Source organism: Lonchura striata, chromosome Z, assembly GCF_046129695.1.
Source record: "Lonchura striata isolate bLonStr1 chromosome Z, bLonStr1.mat, whole genome shotgun sequence".
Lineage (NCBI taxonomy): Eukaryota > Metazoa > Chordata > Aves > Passeriformes > Estrildidae > Lonchura > Lonchura striata.
In genome coordinates, this window is record NC_134642.1 from 13,129,405 (window position 1) to 13,140,710 (window position 11,306).

An 11,306-nucleotide genomic window follows, 5' to 3' on the forward strand; every position below is an offset into this window, starting at 1 on the left:
CAGTGCTGGTGTCAACTGCAGCAACTCACCGGTGTGATCTGAAGGGAGAGTTGGTCTTGACCAGGATCACAGCTAGGAACCAGTCTTTTCTACACACACTAAGCTCTAGTACCTTGTATAAGGAAGCAGAATTCTGTCTCTAAGGGTTTTTCCTTGCAGAAAAACAATTTTACTTGACTCTATGAAGATTCTGAGTGAAGTTCAAGGCCCAATAAAATAAAAAAAACAATAACAAAATAACTCCCAACCAAACCAAAAAAACTAAAACTAACAAACACACAAACAAAAGACATGTCATCGCCTTCAGATAATGCTAAGGTGGATATCCAGATGCATACACAGGTGGATATGCATTGAAATCCAGATGGATAGCTAGGAAGTGCAGGCAGGGGACCCTGACTGTTCTTTGGTTATGAAGAAAAAATACCTTCTCTGTTGAGAGATACCTTTTCTTTAGCTTAAATAAGGGAGTTTTAAACAGAATGGGTCAGTCAGAATTATAATACTGTGTGATTTAATCTGCTGTTTGCTTGGCTGTACTTGCTCAGCATGAGCCGCTGGATTTACCTGAGCCTTGAGCTGTAAGCTGTGAACTTATACCCAGATATATTGGAACAGAGTTGGTTTGCTTGGTACAATGTTGTGTTTTATCTTTAGTTTGAAAAGAATATTAATAACACACTAATGTTTAGTTGCTGCAGAGTGGTTTTTATCTCTAAGTCTAGGCCTTTTTTTCATTACTATGTCCTGACTGATTAGTGCACAAGAAACACAAACCAGAAGACAAGGAGGCTGCAGCCATCAGCAGAACCTACAGTTTGACACGATAAGAGCAGGTAACAGCCTGGCTATGGGGAGACAGAGAAAGAATCCAATCAGATGTTAGAAGATCCCAGCTCAAAAATCAACACAACCATTGGACTTGAAATCATGTGATGAGTGTGTGAGGGCAGGTGCATAAATCATGGGGGTCTAATTGTCCAGAGGTTTTTGTTTCTGGGTCAGCTTAAGGTGATCTGTTGCTGTATATTCTATTAAATGATTTATTTTTATAAATCTGACACCTTAGATTCTGCTGCAGAAAACCCAGGATAGAGCCTGAAGGAGGAAGTGCACCTGAGAATGAGCGTGTGTGCAAGCACTTGGTAGGGAGCTCATCAGCCCCACTGAGAACAGACTCCAGTCCTAGCAAGGAGACCCTGGGTGCTGTGTGTGACACTCCTTGGATGGTGAGAGAATTCTTGGGCTGTGGCTTCTCCTTTAAATCCCTTGAGTTCTCACTTGAGACTGAATTGATGATAAGGTACCGTTTGGATATAACCACAGATACAAGGAAAAAGGTGGTGGTGGTTTCTGAGCCCATATTCACAAAAAAGCACTTGCAGAAATCACCATGCTATTCAACAATCAAGTCTGTTTTTAAAAGCTAGTGGTGGAAAAGACTTCAATAGCAGTGTAGCAAGCTGCCTGATTAGTGGCACAGCTGCTTAAGCTGCTTTGGAAATTCACACATTTCAAAAGCTTCTCCCGATTTTTGGTTGTTTAGAACCCTTTGAGTTGTATTTCCTGGAGGCAGTGGCCATTGACAGCTGCAGAGAGCCTTCCTTTGGTGAGCAGCACTCAGCACTTCTGAAAATGGATCTTAATCCTGGCACTCCACACCGAAACACCCCAAAATGTGGTCATTCAAGATGAATGCTACTGAAATTTATTCTTCAAAGGTCCTCTGGCATTTAGACCCTAGGTAGTTCTTGATGGGAAATGTGTTTAACATGTCTCTAGATGAGAAGAGCAAGAGACCAAAGATTTTTCTTTTTCAACTCTTGACTGAGTGAGTCCTTGCCAATTCTGTCTCATCTTCACCCTTCCCTAGCTCCTACTTAGGAGGTTACCCTTGAGCCTGCCAGGGTGCAGAACATAGTCAACACTTTGGGTCACAGCACCACATCATTTTTATCTGTTCAAGAGCACCAACTCCTTCTCCATCATTATTGAAGATACTTGGAGGCAGGAGAGGAGCAATGGACTTGGTGTTTCCCCATTCTCTCACATCATGCAGGAGCTGTGGTTAGCTCCAGGGCAGAAACATATACTTCTTGTCCCCTAATTTTTTCAGACATGCTGAGGCTTCATATCTGGTGGTTCCTTGTAAGAAGCAGCTCTTGTCTGTGAAAAGCAATAACTGGGCTTTTGTCTCTGCAATTGCATGCTGAATGACAAAATGCTAAAACCATCTGTTTTCAAAGTCTACATTTCAGTCATATCAGAAATTTCAGTTTTTACTTATGTAGGTTCCCTCAAGTGCAATCCTCTCATAAAATTACACATGGTCTCTGGTAGAGTCTTCTTTATTTAATTGTGTTGTGGAGACCCTGGGTTGGAGAAAAGCTGATAAAATCCCATTGCCTCCTTCCCCTGTTCCTGTGTCAGTTCCTGTGTCCCTGACTCCTTCCCTATTCCCTGATTGGCCCTTATCTTTATAATGCCCTGAGACCAGGGTCTCCCCGGGCCCTTGGGGAGAGAAACCTGGACCCTTCATGTGTGCGTGCCTGAAACTCTGAACATCTCACCGTGCAGCTGAATTAAATATCTGTGGATACCATGCAAAGGCTCTTCTTGCTTCTTTACCTTTACTAGCAGCAATTCAGGCTGCAACAAATGGTGACCCGAACAGGGACCTCTTCTCCTAAAAATATCTGCACTAGACTACCCCAAGAATTTGGGTTTTTTTCCTCAGTATGGTGAATTTGAAATTTTAGTTCCTTCCTTCTTTTACTCTTGGGTCTTGGGAAGAGATTGGGTTCAGATGGAAACAACATTCACCCACGCAGAATAAGAAGTTTACTTCCACCTTAAAAAGTCTTTTCTTCAAGGAGATTTTTGTTTGTCCGAGGGGGAGTTGAAGTGTTTTGTACACTGGTTACTTAAGCATTTTCCTTACATTTTATGGAACTCAGTCCCAACCAATGAATTTTTGGAAGTAGCTTGGGAAAAATTAACAACTAGAAAAAAATTCCATGGAGAATTCTATCTTTTATTTAAGATGATAAAGAAATGCATTCTGAATCTTGAGGAACATTTAAAAAATGGTGAACCACAGCTGAAAATCCCTCTTCTCTGTTCCCCTCTTCATGCCCCTGCACTCCCTCCCCTGTCACAGGGAAAGACTCCTCCAAGTTCTCCCGTCTTCACTCCTGCTGCCCAAGTTAACTCTCCCTGTGTGTCTGTGGCCAAGTCCCAGCGTGGCTGCCAGTGCCAGGAGTGAGATGAAGCTCAGACAGCAGCGCCTCAGCACCAGCACCAACATGTCCAGCACCACCAACACAAACACAAATCCACTGGCAAAGGTAAAAAAGTCCTTGCCATGAATGTTTTGGGGACAGTGAAATGGTTCAGTATGAAAAACAGATACGATTTCATCACCTGGAATGATAACAAAGAGGATGTGTTTGTTCATCAGACTGCTATAAAAAAGAATTATCGGTGCTACGATGCCTGACCAGCGGGAAGAATGATATGCAGAACTCCATGATATTAAAAGGCTAATTAATTACTTTTTACACTATATTATACTAAAACCATATTACACTATATTACACTAACAAGAACTATCACTAACTAACTAACTAGAAAAATCAGTGACTCTCTGCTGAGAGTCCCACCACACATGTGAATCCTATTGGTCAATGAATCCAAAACACCAACACCAGTATCCAATTAAGAAATCACCTTGGATAAACAATCTCCATAAGATATTCTACATGTGCACAACAATGAGCAGCGGCAGGTGAGATAAGAATTGTTTGTTCATTCTTTTCTCTGCTTCTCTCACAGATTCTCTCAGGAAAATTCTTGAGAAAGCCAAGTCTCTTTATGTTCAGAGGATATGTGAATACCACAAGGAATAACCCTGGGAAATACCTCCACAGTCTAGGAAATGGAGAAATTGTGGAATTTAATATAATACAAGGAAAAAAAAGGTCCCCAAGCACCCAATGTAACAAGACCTGGTGGAGTTCCAGGTTCATGTTTACTGCAAGGCAGTAAACATGCACCAAACTGCAAACCTGCGAAATATTATCCCTGTCATAGAAGTCCTCCACACACCTACCAAGGAAATAGAACCCAAAACCAACAACCATCAAACCCCAGCAACAGCCTAAAAGCCAAAAGGGCGCAGAACACCAACGAGTTTTCCTGCATCCAAAAGTCTACCTTCATAGTGACTGAACCTTCCAGTCCAACAGGTCCCACTTCTTCTAATATCCTTCCCCAATTCCTGTGGCCTCCCTGCTCCCTTCCCACCTTCTCCTTTTCCTTTCCATTTTCCTATTACCCCTTTTTTATGTTCCCACAAATTCCTACCACCTTTTCCCCCTTTCCATGGCCTCCCTTCACTAATCCTTTCCCCCAGAGTGCCTTTGTAATACCAGAGGGAGGGTGATTGGGAGGGAAAGAAAGGAAAGTTTTATTAAAGTAACCATATTTTTATTAAAAGTTAATGATTTCTATTTGGAGTTTCCAGCAGGCGCACCACCCCCTACATTACCTTGTACAGAGTCTATCACAGCTAACAACTCTACCACAGGTGGCAGAGAACCAGTCCCTGTGCCAGTTGGCTCAGAGGCACTTCCATGTGGTATTTCTGTTCTGATTCAGACACCCTTTCTGTCTGGTGGGATAAGCATTTCGCCCAAAGTGCAAAGGAGCTGTAGGGACAAAACCATCCAGCATCAGTGGGTCAGTCAGAGTAGCAGATCAACTCTTTGATGCTACAGATTTCAAGGAAAACATCTGGCATTGAAGTACAGCTCTGCTAGTTCCCACTGCCCACCCACTGACACACTCAGAGCCTAACCCAATCCCACCCACCTAACTCCACTATCCTAGCTCCAGAACTGGGTATCAGGTCCCCTTTGGGCAGTAACAGATAACCTGGAGAATCTTTTCAACGTATGAAAGAGTCAAATGGGTTGAGAGGGGAGAAGTACTTACAAAGTCCATGAAAAGAGCAAGAGCCCAGCTGATGCACAGCACAGCTGGCTGGATAGCAGTTACAGAGAGATCAGCCGATCCATGGCCTGTCAGAAATATGTACAAAACTCAGATGTTTGAAATGAACTTTCATTACTCACTTGGTATCTCTCAGTATTAAAGCATCTGAGGCTGGAATCATAGCAACACCTGGAAAGATCTCCCCATGGAGAGCCCTGCAAGTCAGGCAAGCTGCAACAGGGCATACAGAACAGGAACACCAGACTTGAAAGAAGAGAAGGACCCAGACAGAATGGGTGGGTGGAGAGAGAAGGTAACCAGCACGCAGAAACCAAAACTGGGAACGAACTAAACAAACAAGATTTGTTTGACTTTTATTAAGTCAAATCTGTGTCCAGATTCTCAGACTCAGTGTTAGAATGCTAACTAAACATATTTCTGAGATTTCAGCAGGCTATACAAATATGTTTAAGTATGGCTTTCTGATATTCACTTTTAATGAAGACTGCAACACAGACCCTGCTTCCTTTACATTCAATACCAGTAAGATTCTACATAAAAGCTTTTAAGGGATTATAATACTGATTGCAATAAATATCTGCAGGGCCTCCTTAAGCTGATTGAGTGCGCCAGTGAAAAGTAGCAGAAAGGTCTCTGAGAGGCACCGTTGACTGCTTCTAAGTCTACATATATTTCCACAGATCTCCACTAACTGTGCATTGAAACATTTGAAGATGAGGTGCTGTTGCTGTTGGTGGTCTCTGCCCTCTTTAGATACAAGTCTAGTAGCTTCATCTTGCTTCCTGTGCATTGTGCAATATGAGGTTTCAGTTCTTCTCCAATTGCTGAATATATAGCCACTAGGCAAAACACACTGGCTTTTCTGACACTGGTCTCCATGTAATTAAAATCCTGTAACAGTTCTGGAATGGTATCAGGTAGGAGTGGCTGCAATGATTACTTGGAAATCCTCTTGATGACTTGTTTGCATTTTGATGGCAGCTAAATTAATTGGACAACCTGCAATCTGAATGATGGGGCAAAGCACCTTGATGCACTGCTCAGGGTGGATGGAACTCGCCAGGGTGGAAGCAGCTTCTTCAGCAGCTCTGATGACCTCCTTGTGGGAATCCTTATGTGCTTCCAGTGTTTTCATGATAGTCAACTCTGCATAGTTCTTGAACCTTGCTGGCTGGTTCTGCAGGATCTCCCTCAGGACTCGCAGTGCCAGGGCTCTGATCGAATGATCTTTGTCTCCAAGTGTTTCCAGCAGCAAGAGCAGAATGGTTTTGAAATGCTCCTCCCAAACTCCAATATTATCTTCCCTTGTGATCTTTAGCAACTCCAGGAGAGCTCCTTTCCATTCCTCCACTTGCTTGTTGTGGTTGGAGAGCTCTTTCAGAAGATCAGCCACCAAATCTGAATGGACACTTGGTACATCCCAAAGCTGATCCATGTTGTCATGGAACACTGCTTCCTTCAGGGCAGTCATGTTGTAAGTGTTAATAGTTAATCTTCTTTATTTAATTGGAGATGAATAGTGAGAGAAGGTGAGACTATGCCACAGATTTTGTAGTCTCACAAGTCTATGGACCAAAGATGAAGTATGAATGGGTCTGCAACATCACATTAATATAATAACAAGGTCAGGAAGGAGACCCCAGATATGGAGGTAGAGAGCAAAATTATATCTGAGAAAGAAGGAAAAAGAAAGTTCAGAAGGACCAAAAAGTACATAGGAATACTTGGTTTCTCACTTTCCTGACTCGTCTGGGAATGAACAGACTAGCTATTGAAATCCAGCATAAAAATGCATACCATGATCCTTGATGTTAGAGTCAGAAAAGAATTCAAGATGTTTTTTAACATTTTTAAACAGAGAGATGAGTCAAGCCCTGAAGTGGCTGGACAACATGTGTGCCAGATTCAGTCATGTGAAATCCCTACACAGAGAACATCTGCCTTTATGAGGATATTCTGCAGTTTGTGTGAAACCTTGCTATGGAAATGGTGAAGTGTTGTGGTTTGTGTTATATGGAAGATATATAGACTATATAGACTATCTATATATAGATATATATAGACTTTCCAAGCACAATAAGTAGCTCTTTCTGGGTTATTTATTTCTGAAGCGACAGATTTGTTTGGAAGGATGCCTAGGAGAAAAGAAGAGAAAATGTTTAGAAAGGTCTGAAAGCTTATTAAAATGTCCCTCAAGCCAGGACACAGAGGAAACAATGCACTACTCAAGAAAGCAGTATTTAAAAAGAAGAGATAACCTTGCCAAATGTTGGTATCACACAGCCTGTTCCATCCTAAGAGGAGGAGACATGAGGTGCCACTGGCTTTTGGAGCCCAGGTGACCTCCAAAATAGTCCAGGGGCAAGACTGTGGAACCCACCAGGCTGGGTATTGCCTGAGCTGGAACCTCTGAGCCAAATGCCCAGCACTGGAGACCCCTGAAAGGGAGATGAAGATTGAATAAAAGAGGCAGGAGAGGCCCTCTTGCAGTGTGAAGTCCAGGTTTCTTGGGTGAGGCAAGGATAGGGTACACAGGAGAGGAGAGCTGAAGAGAACACAGGCAAGCAGAACCCCAAGCACCGCTGTGCATGAGTTTTTAAAACTTCACAAAACAGGGAGTGGACACAATGAGAATAACTCTTAGGGTGGTTTTCAGGGATGCCACAAATCACGGTAAAGGGAGGAGAGAGGGTTCCATCTGGGATTGGTCCTGGAGGTGAGGGACAGGGAACTTTCCAGAGCAGTGGGTAAGGTTTAGGTTGACAGACAGGACAAAGGGGCTGGGTTGCCTTGACAGGCAGGGAAGGGTCTGGAAGGAAGGAAGGGAGGAGATTCTTTGAGGGGCAGCTGGGTGGGAGGGTACAACTTAGGGAGAAACAAACTTAGGGACAACATGAGGGGATAACAGAACATACCACTTTAACAGTCAACCTAATACAACTTAGTAAAATAAATATGAACTGCCACAAGGAGGTGTAGTGTAATTTTGAGGGTCCCTGTTAAGTCAGAGAATCCAATTATCCTAAAATGCATGTTGCTTTTACACCAGCTTGTTCTGTTGACCAAGGTTCCTACTATCATTGGTCATTAATTTTAACAGCTTTTGTGCTCCTTTTTTAGCCTTTTTACAATGAAAAGTATAAGAGAACAGGTTCTTGTGAATAATTTACACACTTAATGGAAGACTGCAGGTCTCACCTAAATTTTTTTGTAGTCCAGATGCAGTATTTGCTTGTACTTGGTCTGGAAAACAACCACAGCAAATTTCATCAAGTAGGAAGCAAGGAAAGCCAAACAGCAACAGGACAAATGACAGAGCTGATTAGCTGACAGTCACACACTCAATGCTACATCATCCAGACTCTTCTAGATTAGCAGAAGAGCAAAATTAGCCTTGAGAACACTGTATCTAAGCTTCCAACTATACATTGTGCAAGGATGTGAGAGATCAAAGCCAAAGAAAATGGACAACTCTCCTGACTGAACTTTACACATTGCTTCAAGGGGGAATTTGTATGAAAAGGCAGCAAAGAATATGGCCAATAGTACCACTGCCTTCTTGCAGCATTTCAGTAGTTTCATACAGAGAAGGGAGTCACAATTGGAAAATCATTATACTTATTGACACAGTATGAATTATCATAGAAATATTTTTTAAACTATGGTATGCGTAGAAAGGAATTTCTCACTAGCTAATCTTCTAAATCATTATGGCTCAGTATTAGTTTTGTTTTTACTTACTATGTAAACTTGAATGACATTTTATTGCAAACTCTGCAGACTGAAATGCGAAAGGAAAAAACTCCTCAATATCTGGTGCTCATATAACCTGTACTTCAGTGTATTTCTTAACTAGAGGCTGGACTTTGCAGTTAGACAGTATTTTGTCTTTCATGACTGAGCCTTTATCCATCAGATATTTAGTTGCCTAATTTCCAGTAAATTCCTTTGAATAAATTATTAAAATAATATGCTCAAGTATTTGGCTTTATTCTGTTAATCTGAGCAGGAATATTTTTTGAATAACAGAAAGGACATGAAATCTAGTTATCAGCATGTAGCCCACAGTGTTCAGGCAACACTCCTACACACGGACTTGTCTTTTAATATTTTGGTGACAATTTTTGGTGACAATTCAGACACCGTATATAGCAAATGTGATGGAAATATTTTGCTAGATTGGATCTTGTTAAATAAATGCTGAAACTTACCCATTACCACCATGCTCAGTTCAGACATCAGAGAAAGGTATATGTGTCTTTGATATCCATCTAATTATATGTCCCTGCAAGGTATTTAATGGCCTTCTGCCAGGCTGGTGCATGACAATGGGAACACAGGAAAGAATTTTCCAGGATAACCAACACTTCCTAGATCTGTATAGGCCCTTTCTGAGCCTGCCTGTGTGCCATTCTGCAGCCCTTAAGAGCTTCTCTGACCAAAACCTTGCTTTGGATTAAAAATTCTTCCCAATTCCCAGCCTCCTCTACTGTCTCCATGATACACAAGGGACTCCTGTTGTCCCCTTTTCATTTATGTTTGGTTGAGCTGAATTTCTGGTATCATATGATATGATGAGCCTTGGGGTTGACTGCTCTGTGCTCACGCAAGGGTGTGAATTAGTGTTCTCTGAGTGGAGAACCAGACATGCAGCTGACATGGTGCATCAGGTCTTGTCTAGCATCCTGCTGGTCTTTATAAATCTGTATTAGCAGTATCTCACCATTGTAGCTGTGAAGATTAGCTGTACATTTGCACCACACTGCCAGTGTACTCATATTGCCACAAACTAAGTGTCACCCCAAGGGAATCAAGCAAGTAACAGTAGAGGACATTCAACAACTTCTTTGGCAAGGCAAGGTAATGAGTAACCTATCCTCTCACTGAGATTACTTAATGTGCTGTAGGTATAGAAGGTATTTTGCTGTAGCTGCCAGAGTATTCACTAGTGAGTTTTCTTCCATTTTGGACCTCTTTGCTACATGTATGAAATTTTACTGTGATCAGCTGTTAGGCTATACTTTATCTCCCAAGAGGAATTTTTTTTTATTATTATTATTTTTTTTTTTTTTTTTTGGTAAGGGCAAAGGATTCTCTCAAGCATTTCTGAAATAGGGAAGAGAATACACTGTGATGCATTTCAGACTTACTGTAAAGGGGACAGGGGGTTAAAATTTTATGTTTATCCATAGTACTTAAACATATCCATAACTAAATTTCACTAGAAAACTTAGGATGAATAAATGTGTTTGACAAATGTGAAAATAACTAAACAGAAATGTATAATGTGCACAGTGCAAGACAGCCCAAAGGGTAACTCATAAGCCTTTGTGAACAAACATACATGGCTTTATTTCAAAATCTGTTTAAACTCAAGAAGTTTTACATTTGTCCAGTCCAAAGCCCAGAGACAACACCTTGCAAGAGTCTACTATAAATTAAGGCTTGGTCCTTATACTGAAAAATATACAGGAATGACTTTTCAGAAGGATTGTTGAGAGCTTTAGGGTTGAAACACAATAAAGACAGATGAAGTTTGAATTTCAAACATTCCATCTGTGCCTTCTGGCTACTTAGAGTCTTACAGTGCAGCGCAGTTTGGGTTTTGCTGCTTTAGGAACTATGATTGATGATACTCTGACTTAATGACTCCTCCCACTCTGAAAGAAAGGACAGCATGTAGGTCGATTTTTATTTATGACCTAATACATACTGATATATTTTAAGCAGTAATTTAAATTAGCTCCATTTGCTTTATTAAATATAATTACTGTGTATTTGTGCTCCATATCCCACTGGAATCCTAAAGAGGGACAAAGATTCCTTTTGTCCGAGTGCTGCACAGATACAAACTAAACCAGTCTGCCTTCTGAAGAGGTTGTAATCCAAATATAAGCAGAGGTTGCAAAGAGTTGCAGGTGGGGCAGCCCATGGTGCACATGACTAGGTAACAGTTTTGGTCAGAGCTGTAAGGACAACTTGCAGCACATCAGTCCAGTAATTTCTAAGGAAGTTGTACATTTTGTTGCAGAGAAAAATTGGAAGAAAGGATTTTAAGGGTGATTGTGAAGTTTTTTTTGTGGGCACTCCTCCCACATGTGCCAGACAGTATGGAGGAAAGCACGTAAGTATTCACTAGCAAAGTAACATCTGGGTATGAGAGAGCTGAAAGGCAATAAATACTGTGAAAGTGACACTAGGCCCCAGCTTTGAACTGAGAACATGATGGGGAAAGAAATGCTTCAGCAGGGAGCAGCTCAGCTGAGGAGTTATGTGAGGTAGTTTGAGTA

The 11,306-nt window shown here is 41.5% G+C and overlaps 1 pseudogene; it reads right to left on the minus strand.

Annotated features, from left to right (window-relative positions):
* Positions 1–5,703: 5,703 nt before the first annotated feature.
* On the minus strand, positions 5,704–9,231 carry LOC110471238 (CLIP-associating protein 1-B pseudogene; annotated as a pseudogene).
* Between the last annotated feature and the right edge of the window lie 2,075 nt (positions 9,232–11,306).